This window comes from Mustela lutreola, chromosome 18, assembly GCF_030435805.1.
Source record: "Mustela lutreola isolate mMusLut2 chromosome 18, mMusLut2.pri, whole genome shotgun sequence".
In the NCBI taxonomy this organism is placed as follows: domain Eukaryota; kingdom Metazoa; phylum Chordata; class Mammalia; order Carnivora; family Mustelidae; genus Mustela; species Mustela lutreola.
Genome location: NC_081307.1, coordinates 8,713,114 through 8,725,563, shown reverse-complemented (window position 1 = coordinate 8,725,563; position 12,450 = coordinate 8,713,114). Strand labels below are relative to the sequence as shown.

The window sequence follows — 12,450 nt, the reverse complement described above, 5'->3', positions numbered from 1 at the left end:
AAGGGCAACATCGCCCTTTGAAACTTCCAGGTGCTGTTTCTCAAGCTCCCCTTGGGACATCAAAACACTGGTGCAAAGTGAGGTCAGCCCCAGAGAGAGGGATAGTGCTTCTCCTCACTCTCCCACTGCCCATTAGCAACCTGAAGAAGGAAGAAGAGAGGAGTCTGCACCATAAAGTGATCAGAGGAAAAGAGGGGAGCCGAAAGTGAATGTGTGTACATGTGGGTATGTATGTGGGAGCCCACAGATAAACCCATCTACACAAACACACTCATGTGCTTATATGACATAAAATCCAAAATTTCATCACAATTATATTACATATTTTTAATTATAGGGAAACAAGAAGATGGCAGTACACTCCAATACTATTCTTTGTTAATTTTTAACTTGAAAATTAATGCTACTAAAAAAAATTCCTTTTTTACTTGGTCCACATGCAAATGCAAGTTTTTGTGTAATGAAATTCATGCTAATGCAAATACGATTTTTCCTGATAAAAAGAGCCTAGAGGGATGCCTGGGTGGCTCAGTTGTTTAAGCATCTGCCTTCGGCTCAGATCTTGATCCTGGAGTCCTAGGATCGAGTCACACATCTGGCTTCCAGCTGAGCGGGGAGCCTGTTTCTCCCTCTCCCTCTGCCGGCTGCTCCCCTTGCTTGTCCTCTCTCTCTCTGTAGCAAATAAATAAATAAAATCTTTAAAAAAAAAAAAAAAAGAGTGGATCAAGACACTCTCTCCTCTCCTAGCCTGGGTCTGGTCTCAGACTCTTTCCAGCAGGAAGCTCCAGAAATCTAATTAACAACTGATGGATATTATTTTTTAATTAACTAATTAATTAATTAAAAATAAAAGTCTAGAATGTTTCAAAATCAGCGCTATTAATGAAAGAACGGACATACTGGAAAACAAGGAAACAAATGATAAACACAGTCAATGGGTTGAAACAAAAACTTTCACCAGCTTCATCAGTCTGGAAATCCACCTTCTCTAACATAACCAGGGGTGCTTGGTTGCTATTGTCACTCTTAAGTGTGCAAGAAGATGAGGAAGAGCAAGGAGGCAGAAATAAACTGTACAAAGGAAAACCAAAGTAACACAGGTCCCCAAAGATAATTCTTCTGCTTGTATTTCCAGAGTGGCCAGTTCCATAATCAGATGAGGCAAACATTGACAGAATTTCTACTCTCCCATTGTGCTTTACAGTCATAACAAATGGTGTGATTCGTTTATATGGAAAAGTTCATCGAAAGCAAATGTAGAAACTAGGTTTGAACTCTGCTGCTCGCAGGTGCTCAAGCTATGCGTGTACCGGCTTAGGCATGGGTAAGATATGGAGAATAATTCTTACCTTTCAGGATTGTTTTGGGAATAAAAGAGTGCCATTGCCACAAAGAAACCACCGAGGAAAGGGTGAACGCATCTGCTGTTCACCACCCTATGTGCACGCACACATGGCACAGGTCTTACCCTGAGAAGCTTTGCCAGCACTTCCCATGCAGAAATAGAAAGGAACCATTCTTAAGAAACCCAAACAGACACACCAAGATTAGCATGGTAACAGGCATTTCTGCTCCCAGGAAAAAAGACCTGGTTACTGGAAGCAGCAAAGGGTCACCTTATTCCCCTGCCTGGCTAGGTTCTGATAAGAACCAGGATTAGGGGGTGCCAGAGCCGCCAAATCCGGCTAGGAATCTGCTGAGGGAAAGCCAGCTCCCGATGATGAGGTCAAGACTGCATATTCAAGCCCCATAAGGAGATTTTTCCTGGCAACAATCTTCCTCCTGGTCCGACCCACGCATACATGTGTCCCAATGGATGGAGGAGCTATGTCTGGGGGTTGGGAGAAGCAACTAAATGCAATCTGTTCCCATCATCAGGAAGGAAGGAAGGAAAAAAAAAAGAAAACCTCAAAACATTGGTCCTATTGACAATAAGGCCAGATGTCCTTTTCAAATATCGGTATCTGACAGGGGCAGCAATAAAGAAAGACTCTGGACTAAAGAGAACTGTATTCCTCAGAGAAAACATTCAATGGCTATAGTAAAAGTCAAACTAATGGTGGTTCACACATGATAGCTCATTTCCTCCACACCTAAGGAGCGAAGTGTAAATAATCCGGGACAGGAAGGCAGAGCCGTCATATCAGGACTCCAGGTCCTTCAAGCACATGGTCCTCACAGACTCAACATGTAGTTTCCATTTTGTAATTTCAGCTGACTACTGTGGCTCTTCCATTCTGAGTACATTCCAGCCAGAAGAAAAGGAAAAGAGCAAGGCAAGGCACCAGATTACCCTGGTGTTTAAAGGTACAGCTAGAAAGCTGTGCACATTACTGGAGTTCACATCCCAATGACTAGAACCAAGTCATAAGGAACAGCAACACCTAGCTGCAAGGGAGGCTGGGAGTTGTAGTCTTACTGTGAGTGGCCATGTGGGTAGCACAATTTGGGGGATATATTGGGTTTCCTAGGGCTGCCATCATACAGTACCACAAACTGAGTGATATAAACAGAGATTTATTCTTTTATGGTTCAAGAAGCCAGAAGTCCAAAATCCAGATGTTGGCAGAACTGGTTCTGGAGGTTCTGAGGGAGAAACACCCCCATCCTGCTCCCCCAGCTTCCGGTGGCAGCTGACAACCCTTAGTGTTCTTGCCTTTGACTGCATCTCTCCAATTTCTGACACCATGGTCACACAGCCTTTGTGTTTCAGGATGCAAACCTTCCTTTCCTTTCCGGTGTATAGAGACACCAGTTATCGTAATGTGAGATTATACTGCTAAGATGCTATTTGCAAAGAGGGGCACATTCACAGGCACCAGGAGTTAGGACGAGGACGTCTCTTTCTGGAGCATATTATCCAGTGCAGCACAGGGGTTTACTGTCGAAGGAGGAGGAGAGTGGGGGATACTGGTGAACGCCTGCCACAGTACACTGGGAAACCGCATCATGGAACCTCCACCCAGAACTCACTTCCCTCGTCTAGTTAGTCTAGAAGTGAATCCAACCAGCATTCCCCTCTGCAAACCCTTCATTTTCTAGACAGTTCCCATGTCTTGTGTCCCCCACAGTCACCTGTTCTTCTCCCACAGATCCATATCTGTACATGCCCTCCATGGTTCTCCCCTCAGCCCAGCCCCGTTTCAGAGGTAGGTGACTCCCAAGGCTTTTTCCTTTGCTCAGGAGTCAGTGGCAAATAGCTGCCACCCTGAGAAGTAGGGCCACATTATGGCTTCTGTGGGACCTACATGCTTTGCCTTCATGGGCCCTTTCCTCTATTAAAAAAAAGTTAGGGGTGCCTGGGTGGCTCAGTGGTTAAGCCTCTACCTTCAGCTCAGGTCATGATCTCAGGATCCTGGGATCGAGGCCCGCAACAGGGAGCAGGGAGCCTGCTTCCCCCTCTCTCTCTCGGCTTGTCTCTCTGCCTACTTGTGATCTCTCTCTGTCAAATAAATAAATAAAATCTTTTTAAAAAAACATTTAAATGTACATCTTAATAGTTTAATAGTTTAAATTTTTATTTTATGAATTTTATATAATAGTATATTATATCATTTATATAATTAGTAATTATTTTAGAATTATAATTTTAAATATATGATATATTCTATAATAATACTTATATATTATAAATATAAATTATATTTGTCATAAATATAATATATATTGATTATAATTTTAAACATATTATATTGTATAATTATAAATATGTTTATAATTATAATTGTTATTAATTAATAATATGATATAGAATGTATAAATTATTTTATATAATTTAAAGTTATATTTTATTGCTACATTGCTATAAAATTAATGTATTTATTATTATATATTAATATATTGTTATGTATTGTTATATATTAATATATTAATTATATATGTTAATATAGTAAATGAATATTTGGATGTTTATATTAAAATTATATATTATGACTACATTGCTATAAAAACCAATGTATTTATATTATATATAAAAACATTTTCTTCAACTGAAAAAATTTTTTCTCATCATTTCAAAAAATCTTTAAAAGTTTGTAGACACTGGGCACTGATCTCCTTGCTTAATGGTAAGTCATCTGAACTGGAGAGCATGTTAAAAGGAAGAGCAGAGACAGCAGCCACCAGATCTGATCACAACTTCTGATCAGAGAATGGGAAGCGATACCCACCACGTCCCCCTCCCCCTAACAAATTGTTCACTTTATTTGCTCTCACAACACCTTAGGGACATACAACAAGGCACGTAACAACCCATTGTTAGGTCAGAAAGGGCAGCCTGCTTTCAGAGCTAAGAAACAAATTTCCTCACTCCAACTGTGTTGTCACCACTATTCTCAATCTCAGCATGAATTGGAAGAAACATGCCCACACCATACAACATGGTGGATACAAAGCCTTTATTGAAGGTTGAGAGAAACTGCCCGTTCTTCAACATCATGAACCGTTCAATCCTGCACCACAAATCTGACTAATCCCCAAATATATTTCATCCCATACTAGTCAATTCTATTATTTCCTGAAGCATTTAGTTTCCACTCATAAACTGACCCAGAAGACATATTTGTGAGGATGACCAACTCATCCACTAAAACTCATGGATCCCATCAAACCTCTCAGTCTCAGGCAAACCAGGACAGTTGGTCAAGCCATAATGATATCTAGGTGTCATCCTCTGCTCACATTTATGTGTTTTGACCAATAAGATGAAAAGTGCTGAGAACTTTTTTAAAGTAGTGATTGTAGTTCTGGAAAGTTCAAGTGGAGAGTCCAATATTACCACTCAGCAAGATGTACCTGGCAGTAAATGTGGCCAAACCAAGTCCCCCTGGCTTTCATGGCATCTTCTGTGTGGAAAGGAATGGCTGTGATTCAGCTGCCTCTTTTCTGGGCTCCCTGGAACAGTCTCTTCTAGAAATATTTTAGATGAATTGCCAAAGGAGAAAAGGGAGTTGGGCTGTGGTCCTCAACCACAGTGCACTTAAGAATAAGTAGAACTTGTTAAAAGTATGTTTTTACTTTTAGCTTCAGAGAGTCCAAAAAGCAATCTTTCTAACAAGAACTCCAGCAATCCTGATGTACATAGTTAGTGGGTGGACCACACTGTTTCAAACTCAAGCAGGAAGGAAACCTGAGAGCTGCTCCTCATCCCAGTAAGAAAAGCAGAACTGTGCACTCATGAAAAGGGAGGCACTTAGTGGTAGGACTGCTGTTATCTAAAAAGCATATACTTATAAATCTTGAGAATGTTGCAAAGCATATCTCAGTTATCAAGATAACTATGCTCTCTCTATATATATATATGTTGTGTCATACATTTACCTATAATGCATACAGACAATGACATAAACGAGATAACAGCCACTAAAGTGACTGTATATAATAGGCATTTAATACATATTTATTCAGGGCGCCAGGGTGGCTCAGTGGGTTAAGCCGCTGCCTTCGGCTCAGGTCATGGTCTCAGGGTGCTGGGATCGAGTCCTGCATCAGGCTCTCTGCTCAGCTGGGAGCCTGCTTCCTCCTCTCTCTCTCTGCCTGCCTCTCTGCCTACTTGTGATCTCTCTCTGTCAAATAAATAAATAAAATCTTTAAAAAAAATACATATTTATTCATATATATCCCACGGTGATGTGTTTAACATATATGTATATTAACAAATCCATAGTCCTGTTTTGACCACGTTAACATGGCCATAAGATAACCAAATAGAGTTGACAAATGGGCAGTTGGGTATAGGAGACTATAACTCTGGAGTTTGGTCAGGGGTCAAGTTAGGGCTAAAGATACAGATTTAGAAAGTGATCCACATAAAGCTTGTAGTACTTCAATAAAGCACAAACCATGGGGGCTGGGATCTTGATGTTAAGTCAAGATCAAAAGCCCCATAACCTCACCGGCATGAGCTTGGCTCTGTACATGAATCCAAGAACCAATAAAGCTTAGGCTAGCCATAACCAGAAATTAGAATGTTTATCAGCTTAGAATATAGTTCCAAGGCCATGTGTGGAAGCCCTTTGAGGTAAAAACCCTAATTCATTCATAGCTCAGTACAGAAACTCTTGGGGCCAGGCAGAGGCAAGCACAGGATGATCACACAACCCAAGACACCAAAAGGAAAAAAATTCTCACCAACAACATCCCCAAGGAAAGATGCACTCAGACCAAAATCACAGAATATATGAGGAAGGCCAAAAACAGAGCAAGCAAACCCCACACTGCCAAACCCATCCCAAAAAAGAGGGAAGAAATTACATCTGCAGAACTAGAGATAATAAAACAATCTGAAAGAAACTTTGAAATTTATTCAGTGGGAAATAGAAAATCATTTAAGGGTTTTAAGAAAAAGCTGAACAGGCTGAAAGTAGTGTTTTAGAATTACTAGGGTGGCAATGACATGGAGAAGTTAGAGAGTGGAGCAGCAGGAATAGCCAAGAGGATTTACACCATCTACCTACTGGAAGTGTTCTCTTCCTCTTCTGAACTCCCCTGAAATTAACTGGCACATCACTTATGACCTAGTGACCTCCCCACTTTAATCTGTGTTTTAATGCTACCTCCACATATATAAACCATATAAAGGAACTCGCCAAACTCAAAGCCCCTTTGCAGGAGAATAGATGATAGATAGGTACATAGATAGATACATAAATGATAAATAGATGATGATAGATAGATACATAGACAGACAGACACCTTTCTATATCCCCCAGAGCACCTCACATAGTGTTCTGGGCCCATGGGAGATATTCATAAATAATGTTTCATAAATAAACAACCCGACAAATGAACAAAAGTTATGTTAAAATCTGATTGATGAGACCTTGCTCTGTGAACCTCTAACTTCAACTGGAACACAAAACCAAGCTGATGGCACATCATTAGTTTATCTCCCCAGGATCTGATTGGCTCCTAAACTTGTTCTCTTCTTAGCCTATGTGTATGTCAGCTGTCAGTGTATTTAAAAGTCAGCTGAATTCAGTGACAGCTTTAAGCCCCGTAGCACTGATAAAAATCTTTTGCTATGTGTGGATTCCCTGGTGCAGATTGCTATATAACCTGTCTTCCCTTCAAATTGATTGTCACTCCATAGACTTTTGACTAATCATTATAGTAGGTCTTGCCCTAAATCCGACTACCCCATTTCTAATTAGTTAGAACATTTCTCCTTCCCTCTTTGAAGAAAAAGTCCGATGTAATGGCCAGTGCCTGGAAAACAGCAATAACTTAGGAACTTATACAGGGGCACAAACTTGCCACACTGAAGAGCATAACAGCAAAGATGTTAGGACTTCCTGTGAGGCCCAGAGCCATGCTCATTTCCAGAGCTTTCCTTATTATGGTGGTGGTAATAATAATGAGGATGACAGTGATGCCAATGACACAAAGCTATCTTTTTTAAGATTTTATTTATTTATTTGACAGAAATCACAAGTAGGCAGAGAGGCAGGCAAAGAGAGAGAGGGGAGGAAGCAGGCTCCCTGCCGAGCAGAGAGCCCGATGCGGGACTGGATCCCAGGACCCTGAGATCATGACCTGGGCCAAAGGCAGAGGCTTAACCCACTGAGCCACCCAGGTGCCCACAAAGCAATCTTTGATTGAACACCCAATATCACCAGATATTATCTTGGGCATCTTTCATACAAGTTGGCATGTAATCTTCCCTAGAATCTAGTTAGGAAGGTACTAGCATGTCCTGCGTGTCCACCTTACAGATGAGAAAAGTGAAGATGAAGAGTTAAATAGACATTTTTGTAAAAATATAATAGGTGTCAAAGCCAAGATTCAAACCTAAGTCAGTGTGAATGCAGTTTACATTCTTTCCATTTCCTCACACTGCTTCCACTATATATGCCCATGCTCCAACAAAACACCCAGGGGCACTCTGAATAATTATTTCAAGGACTTCAGATGACGAACATGTGCTTTGGAGCTGGAACGTTTTCCCATGAGACTGGAATCATGAACAGGCACCAGCTTCCTGAGTTTTTATTCCAATTCTATTCAGGACTTCTTCAAGAGAATGACTAAATAAATCTGGTCTTATCATGCTCCCTCCATTTCACTCCACTGAGAATGAACTGATCCAGTCCAGCTCCAGATTTTTGTGTCCGCTTGTGAAGCCAACTATCCACCCACATGGCCAAAGCAACTGCAAACAAACAGCTCTGAAAAGTTAATGGACTTCTTTGGGGATACAGAGTAAGACCATAATAGAAAAATCATCATCACAGCACATTCTAGTACTTGCATCATTGAAATCATCCATTGCCAGTGTGGTCCAAACACACTGTACTGGCTTGCTCTCTAAGACTCAAAGTAACTACAGAATTAATTATTTTAAATTAATTTTAATTAATTTATTTTAATTTATTTAAAATTAATTTTAAATATTTCAAGAAGCTTAGAATGAGTGATATTTTTTAATTACTCTACTAAGCACATGACCATCAACAAGACAATGGTCAATTCTGTGGTCAAGTCACACTATAATACTATAAATTAGTAAAAATACATGAATTACAGCTACTTGCAACAGCTACTTGAATCTTAGAAATATAATTACCGAGAATGCCAAGAAATAGTGTCAAGTGATTCAAAATCCAGAGGGGAAAAACCAAATAACAGAAAAAACAGTGATCCATATTAATTAGAGTTATCAGATAGTGACTTTAAAGAAACTATGATTGATATATTCAAGAAAATAAAGAAAAAGATAGCAAATTTTACCAAAGAACTGAATCTGTTAAGGGAAGAGTCAAATGGAAATCCTAGAAATAAACCAATAAAATTATTGAAATTAAGAATTAACAGAGGGGTTCAAGAGCAGATTAGATATTTCCAAAGAGAGGATAATAAAGCATAGAGGAAAAGGAATGAAAAAATGAGGGGTGAGGGGAGAGCATAAGAGGTCTAAGCACATGCTAAATACATCCAGTATATTTATCACTGGAGTCCCAGCTGGAGAGGAGAGAGATAATGGGATAGAAGCAGTTTTCAAAGAAATACTGGCTGAGAATTTTCAAAAAATGATGAAAACATCAAGCCATAGAATAAAGAACTTCTACAAAACCAAAGCAAGATTAATACAAGGAAAACCATGTTTAGATAGTCACAGAAATACTGCTAAAAAACAAAGCTAAAGAGAAAAATCTTAAAAGTAGCCAGGGAGGGGGAGAGGACACATATTTTTTTTTAAAGAACAAAATAAACTGACAACTAAGCAATAGAAAAAATGGAAATGATAAGACAGTTAAAGGAAATGTTTAAATTACTGCAAGAAAGCAATTGCTAACCTAAAACTCTATACTCAGTGTAAATATCTTTCACATATGAGGACATAATAAAGGACAAAATAAAAAATTTTTAGATAAACAAAAACTGAGATAATTTATCATTAGCATATCTGCATTAGAAGAAACACTAAAATGATTTTTTCGGGCAGAAGATAAATGCTTCCAGATGGAAACACAGTAACGCAAGAAGAGAGAACAGCAACTTTTGGTAAAATTTATGGATAAATCTAAATTAATATTCACTGTATAAAACAATAATACTAATATCTGTGGAGCTCAAAGTATATGGGGAATTAAATATGTGTTAACAATACCACAAAAAAAAAAAAGGAGAGTAAATAGAGTTAAAGTGTTATAACGTTGGGGTGCCTGGGTGGCTCAGTCATTAAGCATCTGCCTTTGGCTCAGGTCATGATCCCAGGGTCCTGGGAATCAAGCCTTGCATCAAGGCCCACATCGGGCTCCCTGCTTGGCAGGAAGCCTGCTTCTCCCTCTCCCACTCCCCCTGCTTGTGTTCCCTCCCTTGCTGTGTCTCTCTCTGCCAAATAAGTAAATAAAATCTTTTAAAAATAATAAAATAAACAATAAAGTGTTATAAGGTTATTGCACTGTCCAGGAAGTGATAGAAGTGATAGACGTGTTCATTTAAGATAGGTTATAACAAAACAATCATACATGATGCAATCTCTGGGGTAATCACTAATGAATAATAAAAGAATGTACAAATAACAATCTAATAGAGTAGGGAAATGATTTTTTTAAATACCTCATTAAGCCAAAGGAAAGAAAAGAGAACAAAATTAACAAACAATGGAACAAATATAAGGTAAATAGTAAAATGATAGGTTTAAACCTTGCTGCCAGTAGTTACTTTAAATATAAATGGACCAAATTCCCCAATTAAAAGACAAGGATTGTGAGACTGGATAAAAATAAATAAAATCCAACTGTATGTTACAGGCATACCTCAGAGACATTGAGGATTTGGTTCTAGACCACCACAATAAAGCAAATATTGCAATAAAACAAGTCGGATGAATTTTTGGCTTTCCCAGTACATATAAAAGTTGTCTACACTATGCTGTAGTCTATTAAATATACAATAGCATTATCTTTTAAAAAGTGCATAATTTTAAAAAATGCTTTATTGCAAAAATTGCTTACCATCATCTGGGATTTCAGGGGTCATAGATCACTATAAAAATATATCTAATGATAATGATAAAGTTTAAAATATTTTGAGAATTACCAAAATGTGACACAAAACACAAAGTGAGCAAATGCTGTTGGAAAAAAAAATGTCACTGATAGGCTTGCTCATCACAAGGTTGCCATGAACCTTCAATCTATAAAAAATGTAATATCTGCAAAGTGCAATAAAGTGAAAAGTAATGAAATGAGGTATTCCTGTACAGCAATACATCTTAAACATAAGATTACAGAATGAAAAGCTATGTGGAAGGTTTAAAACATAGCCACAAATCCTTTGATTCTCCTCATTAAAGGTGGGGGTTTAACACCCCTCCCTTATTTGAACAGGTTTTTGATTCCTTCAGCCAATAGTATATGGCAGAAGTAACACTTTTTTTCAAGGGCAGGTCATAAAGGCTGGGCAACTTATGCCTTGTTTGATGAAGCATTTGCTCTTGGAGCTCTGAGCCCTCTTTGTAAGAGCCTTACTACCCTGAGCCTTACGTGCTATAAAAAAGCCTGAGTTACAGAGAAGGGGCATGGGCAGACACTCCAGCAACACTCCTAGCTGAGCTCAGTCTCCAGTTAGCCTGGTCCAAGTACAAGATGTGTGTGTGTGTGTGTGTGTGTGTGTGTGTGTGTGTGTGAAAAATCTCCAGATGACTCTAGCTCCCAACCATTTAAGTCTTTCCAATCACAATTCCAGACATTGTAGAACAGAGATAAGGCATCTCTGCTAAGCTCTGTGCAAATTCCTGACCCATAACATCTCTGAGTTGTTGGTTTATGCCACTGTTTTGGGGTGTTTTGTTATATAGTAGCAGATAACTGGAAAATGCTAAAACTAAAAGGATGGATGGAAAAAGATACACCAAGCAGAGATTATTCAAAAGAAAAATGTTGTATCTAGACAACTATCAGACAAAGTAAACTTTAAAGCAAGCAATTTTATTAATTTACATTTCCTAATAATAAAGTGGTTGGTTCAAGAGAAAAATATAGCAGTATTAAATGTGTGTACACATGGGGCACCTGGGTGGCTCAATAGGTTAAAGCCTCTGCCTTCAGCTCAGGCCCTGATGCCCGGGATCCTGGGATCGAGCCCCATATCAGGCTCTCTTGCTGAGCAGGGAGCCTGCTTCCTCCTCTTTCTCTCTGCTTGCCTCTCTGCCTACTTGTAATCTCTGTCTGTCAAATAAATAAATAAAATCTTTTTTAAAAAATTTGTGCACACATAACAACATAGCTTCAAAATATATAAAGCAAAAACTGACAGATCATAGATATTTACAAGTATGGTTGGAGATTTTAACATGGTCTTAGAGTATATTTTGAAGGATAGACATCATTCAGAGTATATTCTCTGATAACACTGAAATCAAACAAGAGATCCAAAACAGAGAGATAACTATAAAATCTCTAGATGTTTAGAAATTAAAGAATATAATTTTCTAACTGACCCATAAGTCAATGTAAAAAAAAACCTACATTAAAATATCAAGCTTCTAGCCAACAACAACAAAATACCATTAATAAAGAAAAAAGGCAAATTGTAGAATGGAATAGATATTTGCAATACATATGGAGATTAGAAAATACCCTCAAATGAATGGAAATAAAAATAACATCAAAAATTGTTGGATTCAATAAAATAGATATAGAGAAACAACCCACTATACCCACCAGAATGCCTAAAAAAATTTTAACTAACAATATTAAGTGTTGTCAAGGATAGATATGGAGGAACTAGAATTCTTACACACTGTTGGTGGACATGTGAATTGGTACAACCACTTTGGAAAATTCTTTAGAAGTATTTATTATAACATGTACATACCCTAAACACAACAATTACACTCCTATTATACCCAACACAAATGTCCATTAACAGTAGAATGAAGGGGCTCTCTGCTTCTCCCCATGTGGCAGACAGCCACTTTTGGTGTAGTGCCAGCCACATCCCCCG

At 38.5% G+C, this 12,450-nt stretch overlaps 1 long non-coding RNA gene across 1 annotated transcript in view; it reads right to left on the bottom strand.

Annotated features, from left to right (window-relative positions):
* LOC131820552 (uncharacterized) overlaps positions 1–12,450 on the bottom strand; it is a 40,309-nt gene that overhangs the window by 20,985 nt on the left and 6,874 nt on the right. The window lies entirely within an intron of this gene.